Raw genomic sequence first — 8,393 nt, 5'->3', positions numbered from 1 at the left:
GGCAATGTTGTACTAACAGAATGCTTGCTTCCGAATTCTGGCTCCCCCACTGTCTAGCTGGGTCACCTTGGTCAGGTCACCTATATTTCTGTGCTTCGTTGACCATATAGGGTTTTGTGAAGATGAGACCAGATTGTCATGCCTTAGACATTGGAAAGCAGTTGCTATATCAGGCATCACAAGTGTCTCAGTAGGAAAGGTGAAAGGATCAACAGTACACAGTGTATAGCAATTTTTGGAAATATAAAATAGTTTTATGTTTATACACTGAGCTTAGTTTCTTAACAAATAAAGCATTATATTTGGAATTGCTCAAAAGCATCCTTAGAACAATTGATGCCATTTTTTCTTATGTTGCCAATAGAGAATCATTGATCTAGAGGTCTGGTAAAAGCAGCAGGTAATAGGATAAAATGAAAAGCAAGAGAGGGTCAGATAAGTAGAAAGAGTATTGGTATTAAATTTTAATCTTTCTTTTAAAATATTTTCGCCCTTCTGGAACCTGACACCAGGATCTGTTTGAGGAGGCTACTAGACAGGTAGGGAAAGATACAAACACCGCATAAACGAAATCAAGGATTTCCTCCATTTACTTATCAATATCTATGTATCTCATACCTATATCTACATATTTCATCTATATTGGGGTTTTTAGGGTGTATATAAAAACCGGTAAACAGGTAAACATTCCTAAGGGACTTGGGTAGGCATTCAGAGGTCTGATTCTGGTTGTTATTGGCCTGGAGACACTGGCTAAAGAGGCAAACCCAGCAGGAGGGTAGAAGCTGGCTTGTGGACAAAATGCAGGTCCAGGAATAGTGTGGATCCCGAGCCAGGTGGTTTAACATAGAAGAAAGCTTAGATTTATTGTGCAACTATTATATGATTAAAATGTACTATCTCATCTGTTCTGGACAGTGGCCATTTGAAGATTATCCTGATGTTCAACATGAGGACATTGAGGCTTAAAAGTTAAGTAATTTCCTATGTGCAATGGATTTAATTTTGTGCCCATAAAATACATATGTTGAAGTCCTGACCTTCCATGTAACTTTATTTAGAGACGGGTCTTCCAGGAAGTAATTACGGCTACGAGAGGTAGGTTAGAAGGATATGGTATTAATGCAGTAAGATTGGTGGGTTGTGAGAAAAAGAAGATGGGTTCTCTCTATCTATCTCTCTCTGCCATATGAGGACAGTGAGAAGGTGGCCATCTGCAAAACAGGAAGAAGGTTCTTATCAGGAACCAAAGTGACTGGCTGGCATGTTGATATTGGACTTTCCAGCCTCCAGAACTGTGAGAAAACAAATTTCTGTTGTTAAAGTCATGCGACCTGTGACATTTCATTATGGCAGCCTGAGCAGACTCCTACACTCTGATTATAAACCACCAATTGGCCACGATTTGTGATTCAACTCAGATGTGAGGAGAGAAAAAAGCCAATTGAAGTAGAACCAGAAGCTGTAGAGATTCTCGAATTAGTGGGTAGGCTTACTCAAACATGCAAAAAAGGAAATTGGCCATGGGTTGTAAGATAAGGTAAGGCCTTTGTCCTGCCTTGGAATAGGTTTCCTTCTGGAGGGGGATAGCAGGTACTATTTCCCAAAATGGAATAACGTCTTGGAAGTGCAAAGTTAGCAACATGAGCTACAATGCACGGGACTTCTAGGGAGATAGATTACCCTAACAGGAGCCCTTCTTTTATTTTATTAATTACCAGTGGATTCTCATTTTAATCGCACCTATTGACCTTTTAGCTGTAGCTCTGTCACTTAACCTTGAGGTTGTCTTAATAAAATCAAGCCAGATATGTGTGCATGATATTTATACCAGGTTAGAAGATAGACTGGTAGTTTTGCTCAATCATTGTCAAGTTCTTCTGCCTAAGAGCAGAAGATCTCAGTAATATTTGATATACATAACATATTTTTGTTTGTTTACTTCTTAATCTACTTTTAGCAGTTGGGCATTTTGAAGTCATTTAAGATTTTGGGGTTACTCACTTGTGTTGCTTTTGAATTCTCAGATTCTGTTTTCTGAAATGCAGTCATTTAGGGTGATATTCTCTTGGTTTATTGCGATTTGTAGGTTTCTGTTAAAAGAGTCTGACACCATATATAACTTAGAGCATGTATGGGTTTGCTCTAAAAGGGACTAGAGTGTATTTCCAGGCTTACTTGTTTGAATAGTCTCCCTCTCAATCAGTTGCTCAAAGGACGTGCCTGAGACCTCACAACTTTTTGGTGATAGTGTAATGGCATCATTTATTTGATACCCTCTAACTCATAATTGAACTGTTTGTCAATCTGGTGCCTCATTTTGCATAGGAATGTGATGCTCTCTGTAATACCCCTTCTTTCAAGTATGAAGCTCGAAGGCCTTTTCTACAGCATAATGGATGATATATTATTTTTATGGTTTTCAACCCAGATTGAAAGCAGCAGTGCTAAAATGCCACAGAACAGTGCTTGCAAGATTTCCAGAACTGTCTTGGCAACCAAACCATCTGGGGAGTTTGGATATGAACTTGATTACCAGATTGAATGTGTTTGCCTTAAACAAAAGAAAACTTGGAGTTCTATCCATTAACTACAGTGATAAATAAATCTAGAGCTTCAAATTCTGTGACATATTTAAATGAGGCAAAGACAATGGCTCAGTGGCAACAACAATAACCAGATTGTGTTTTTATGCAGACTGGTGGTTGAATAAACATTGCTGTGTCACAACAGATAGTCCCCAAGTTTGTCTCTGCTCCCACCTAATGCACTGTTACACAACTTCTAGATTGGTTTTCCTATACCATAGCTCTAGGCATTTCCCTCACCTCTTTTAAATTCTTCAATTGTTTCCTGATGTCTCCTAACTAACACCAGCATTCCAGACCCTTTGCCATCTGGCCCCAACTACTTTCCAACTACCATATTTCACCAAACTCTCCTTCACACGTTAAGCATTGCCAAGCCTAAGATTGTTCATGAGTTTAAAGATATTTGTTGCAATAACACTTCCTGAAATACCTATCACTTCCCATGTCAACAACAAACTCTTCTGATGCTCAACTGAATCCTCCTTTAGAATATTTGATCCCAAATGCAAAAACCCTTTAGATTTCATGGGGAAAAGAAAAAGAAAGAAAGAAAAGAAAAAAGAAAGAAAGAAAGAAAGAAAGAAAGAAAGAAAGAAAGAAAGAAAGAGAAAGAAAGAAAAGAAAAGAAAAAGAAAGAAAGAAAGAAAGAAAGAAAGAAAGAAAGAAAGAGAGAAAGAAAAGAAAAGAAAAGAAAAAGAAAGAAAGAAAGAAGAAAGAAAGAAAGAAAGAAAGAAGAAAGAAAAGAAAGAAAGAAAGAAGAAAGAAAGAAAGAAAGAAAGAAAGAAAGAAAGAAAGAAAGAAAGAAAGAAAGAAAGAAAGAAGAAAGAAAAAGAAAGGGAGAAAAGAAAAGAACAGCATGATGGTTATCCTAATTAGCTTTAGTTGTTATAACAAATACCATAGAGTGGGTGGTTTAACCAACAGAACTTTATTCTTTACAGTTCTGGGGGTTGGAAGTACAAGATCAGAGTGTTAGCATGATCAGGTTCTGGGGAGAGCCTTCTTCCTCCCCCCAGAGAATTGTCTCCCTGCGGTGTCTTCACACGGCAGAGAGAGACCTCTGGTCTCTGCCTTCTTGTATAAGGTCACCGGTTCCATCATGAGGCCTTACCTTCATGATCTCATCTAAACCTTGTTCCCTCCCTAAGACCTCACCTCCAAATACTATCCTATTGGGGATTAGGGCTTCAACATATGGACTGGGGTGGAGGGCACAAACGTCCAGTCCCTAGCAATGGTAAAGGATAACCAACATGATTTTGGCGATGAAGGCTGATAGGAAATGATGGAGACAGTGGCAAATAGGAAAACATAAGAGGCTGCTCCTCCCATGCTCTAGTCACCTACTGTCATGTGTGAATGCCAGCCTAGCTGATTTTTTTTTTTTGAAATAGAATTTAATTTTTAGAGCAGTTTTGAGTTCACAGCAAAATTGAGAGGAAAGTACAGAGGTTTCCCATATACCCCTCCTCAAAGGTGCATAGACTTCCCCACTATCAACAACCTTTACCAGTTATATATTTGATGCAATTGATGAGCCTCCGCTGACACATCATTTTCACCCAAAGTCCATAGTTTTTAATTCTGACTCACTCTGGGGCTGGGCATTCTGTAAGTTTGGACAAATGTATAAAGATATGTATCCATCATTCTGGTGTTATACAGAGTGTTTTCACTGTCCTAAAAATCTCTGTCTATTGACCCCTCCCCTCCCACTACCCTTGGCTACCCCTGATCTTCATACCATCTCCATATAGTCCATCTCCATTTTCCAGAATACCTTAAATTTAGAATTATACACTATATAGCTTTTGCTGATTTGTTTCTTTCACTTATTACTATGGATTGAAGATCCCTCTATGCTTTTTATAGTTTGATAGCTTATTTCTTTTTAGCACTGAATAATATTCCACTGTCTGGATCTTTCACAGTTCATTTACCCATTCACATACTGAAGGATATCTTAGTTGCTTCCAAGTCTTGGCAATTATGAATAAAGATGCTATAAACATCTGCTTATAGCAGGTTTTTGTGCAGACATAAGTTTTCAACTCATTTAGGTAAATACTAAGGAGTGTGATTGCTGGATTATGTGTTGAGAGTATGCTTAGTTCTGTAAGAAATAGCCAAGCTGTCTGCCATTGTGGTTATACAATTTTACGTTTCTACCAACAGTGAATTCTGTTCCACATCATTATCAGCAGTTGGTATTATCAGTATTCTGAATTTTCACCATTCTGATTGCATGTAGTGCTATCTCATTTCTGTTTTAATGTGTGCTTCCTTGCTGACATAACATGTAGAGCATTTTTTCATATGCTTATTTGTCATCTGTATACCTTCTTTGTCTGTTAAGGTCTTTGCCCTATTTCTTACATGGATTGTTTGTTTTCATGTTGTTGAGTTTTAAGAATTCTTTTTACATTTTGCATAACAGTCTTTTATCATATATGCCCTTTGTGAATATTTTATTTCGGTCTGTGGCATTGTCTTCCACAGACCCAGCATTTTTTATTTTAATGAAGTCTAGTTTATTAATTGTTTCTTTTGTGGGTCTTGCTTTTGGCACCGTATTTATAAAGTCATTGACATACACGAGGTCATTTACATTTTCTCTATGAATCTTCTAGTAGTTTTATAGTTCTGTGTTTTACATTTAGATCTGTGATCCATCTTGACTTAACCTCACTTAAGAGTGTGAGGTCTGAAAGATGAATGGATAAAGAAGCTGTGGTTTATGTATACAATGGAATATTACTCAGCCATTAGAAACGACAAATACCCACCATTTGCTTCAACGTGGATGGAACTGGAGGGTATTAAGCTGAGTGAAGTAAGTCAATCGTAGAAGGACAAACATTATATGTTCTCATTCATTTGGGGAATATAAATAATGGTGAAAGGGAATATAAGGGAAGGGAGAAGAAATGTGTGGGAAATATCAGAAAGGGAGACAGAACATAAAGACTCCTAACTCTGGGAAACGAACTAGGGGTAGTGGAAGGGGAGGAGGGCAGGGGGTGGGAGTGAATGGGTGACGGGCACTGAGGGGGGCACTTTATGGGATGAGCACTGGGTGTTATTCTGTATGGTAAATTGAACACCAATAAAAATAAATTTATTATTAAAAAAAAAAGAGAGTGAGGTCTGTGTCTAGATTCTTTTTTTTTTTTTTTTGCATGTGGATATCTAGTTATTCCAGCATCATTTGTTGAAAAGACTATCTTATTGCACTGTCTTTTCTCCTTTATCAAAGGTCAGTTAATTATATTTACATGGGTCTATTTCTGGGTTCTCTCTTCTGCTTCATTGGTCTACTTGTCTATTCTTTCTCCAATACCACACTGGCTTGATTACTGTGGTGTTATAGTAAATCTTAAAAGTCAGTTAGTGTCTGTCTTCTAACTTCGTTCTCCTCCTTCAATGTGGTATTGACTTTTCTGAGTCTTTCACCTCTCCATGTAAATTTCAAATCTATTTGTCAATAACTACATGTCATTTTTTTAAGGGGAGCTCAAATATTTGGTCACTTATTTGAAAGCTCCTAATATTTAAATGCTATCTAATCATTCTAATAAAAAAGAGAGTAGATTGGCTTTGGTAGTTTGCTACTTATTGTCAGAATGTGTGGCTTGGGGTGAGGGTTGGCCACAAGAGAACTTTAGAAATTGGAGATTTAGTGAAGTAGTAGCCATTTTTTTCTCTCTGAAATTTACCTCCTTGCAGTCTGGCATGGTACCTCTGACCTGTGAGCTCATGCTGTTGGAGTGGGGCAGTGTCCAGACCTTCATGCCTCTAATTAACAATGCAGCTTTTAAAGTTTTAAGTCTAGGCCCAGCCCTATATGCTGGTCTGTTGTGAAAGGTGTTGCTACAGTGAAAGACTATTTGCATCAACAAGAGTTGGGAAAAGAAAAAAAAAAAAAAAGAGTTGGGAAAAGAGGGACAGACATAAGTTTGAATTTGTCCTTGTGTGTTTCTGTTCATCAACGAGGATGCCAGGTTTTCCTTATTTTAGCACACTTCATGTGCAACTTTCCTCTCCAAATGGACTCCTGGCTGATGTATAGCAGCTTCAGATCCAAGACCAGATGCAGAGCCAACAGCCCTGCGTAGATCTCCCCATCATAGATCTTTCCCATGACTGTGTAAGGTCTAATCTCCATAACAAATTCCTTCCTCTATGTAATTCATAGGGTTCTGCTTCTCTGATTGAACTCTGATTAATACAGGGCCAAACACGTCTGTGAGTAGAAACTTGCCTGGGAGAAGCCAGAGAGCAACTGCTCTCTGAATTAATGTCTTGCATTTGTCCTCAGCTGGAAACAATCTCTCCCTCTGAAAACTCATAGTTTTATGGAGCATTTAACACATGATAATATTTATTATATACTTCTGCATACATATTTAATTTTCCTTGATATATTTCAATTTATTTACATCCTTTTAATTTCTTTTCTCCCTCCTTTCTATCTAAAACCTCAAGGAAAAAATGCTGCTATTTATCCAGTGCTCATCAGCTATGTTCAAAGATATCTTACTAATGGTATTTCATAAATTTTTACTAATTCTCATGACTGATACTGTAGATTAGATATTGTAGTGGTTATGAAGCTTTTGGTTACAAGAAACAATACACTTCACCAAAAATGGCTCAGGTAGTAATAACACTTTATCATAACATACCAGAAGATCAGAGGTTATCCAGGCATTGGAAGTGTCACTCCTTGCTCATTCTCTTGGCTCTACACTTCTGTTGATTCTGTTTATAGTTTTGTTCTCAAACCAGGAGGAAGATGGCCACAGCTATTCTATGAGCTTTCCTTTACTCACAAGGTGACTTTCTTGAATAGAATCCAAGATATACCCAGGCTGGTTTTTACACACATGACCCCATCCGGTCCACAGGGAGTACTCATGCGCCCTCTGACCTGACAAACTTGAGATGTGTATATCGTCAGGCAAACCTTTGACCTTATTTTCCTTGTGTCTATCAAACACCAGTCATCTGTGCCCACAACTGTAGAGAACATACGCAAACTTCTTTGCATGGTTGCATTGAAGCTTTTCTCATTAGACATGAAGTGGGAGTAACATTGCCTACCACTCTATGACAAAAGGGGTGTGGCACCCACAATCCATCTCTTGCCAAAGAATTATCTTTTTAATTTTCTGCTACTTTTTCAAACTCTCTGATAAACTAGGCTAGAAGTGATGGTCATTAAAGTGTTACAGAACTGATTTTTCCCTAGCTCCTTACCAAGTCCAGCATAGGTGGTCTGGCAATACACATGTGGGCACCTCTTATTCCCTTGGTCCTTCACATGAAACTGACACCTTGTAGGTCGAGTTTTAACATATAATTGCACATGCAATATAAATTTGATTCAAGATGGCATGTTACAAATATACCAAAGCCAGAATGGCTCTTTCTAATATGGTTGATCCAGTTTTATATGATATTAAGAAGGGGAAAGAATTATGTTTATTTACTCTCTAAGTAAAAGTTTAGATTTATTTTTCCCTCAGTCAGCAGATGGTTTTACATAAAAAACAAATATGCAAATAGTGAATGCATACAAGATTTCAGGTACAGATTTGCTGCTCTGATATTTTTTTCTAATTCATAAAATAATAATAGATATGATTTTTTTAGCATCTACTACATGTCAAATTGTTTTCCAAGCATTATCCAAGTTCTATGCAAAATCCAATGATACTCACTATCCCTATTCTACAAAGTAGGAAAATTCGTCTCATCAAGTTTAAGAATCCTAGAAAATCCTTGTGATTTTCTAGCTAT

Source organism: Canis lupus, chromosome 9 (genome assembly GCF_048164855.1).
Source record: "Canis lupus baileyi chromosome 9, mCanLup2.hap1, whole genome shotgun sequence".
Taxonomy (NCBI): Eukaryota; Metazoa; Chordata; class Mammalia; order Carnivora; family Canidae; genus Canis; species Canis lupus.
The sequence above is the reverse complement of the archived record's forward strand: the minus strand, read 5'-3'. Positions refer to the sequence as shown.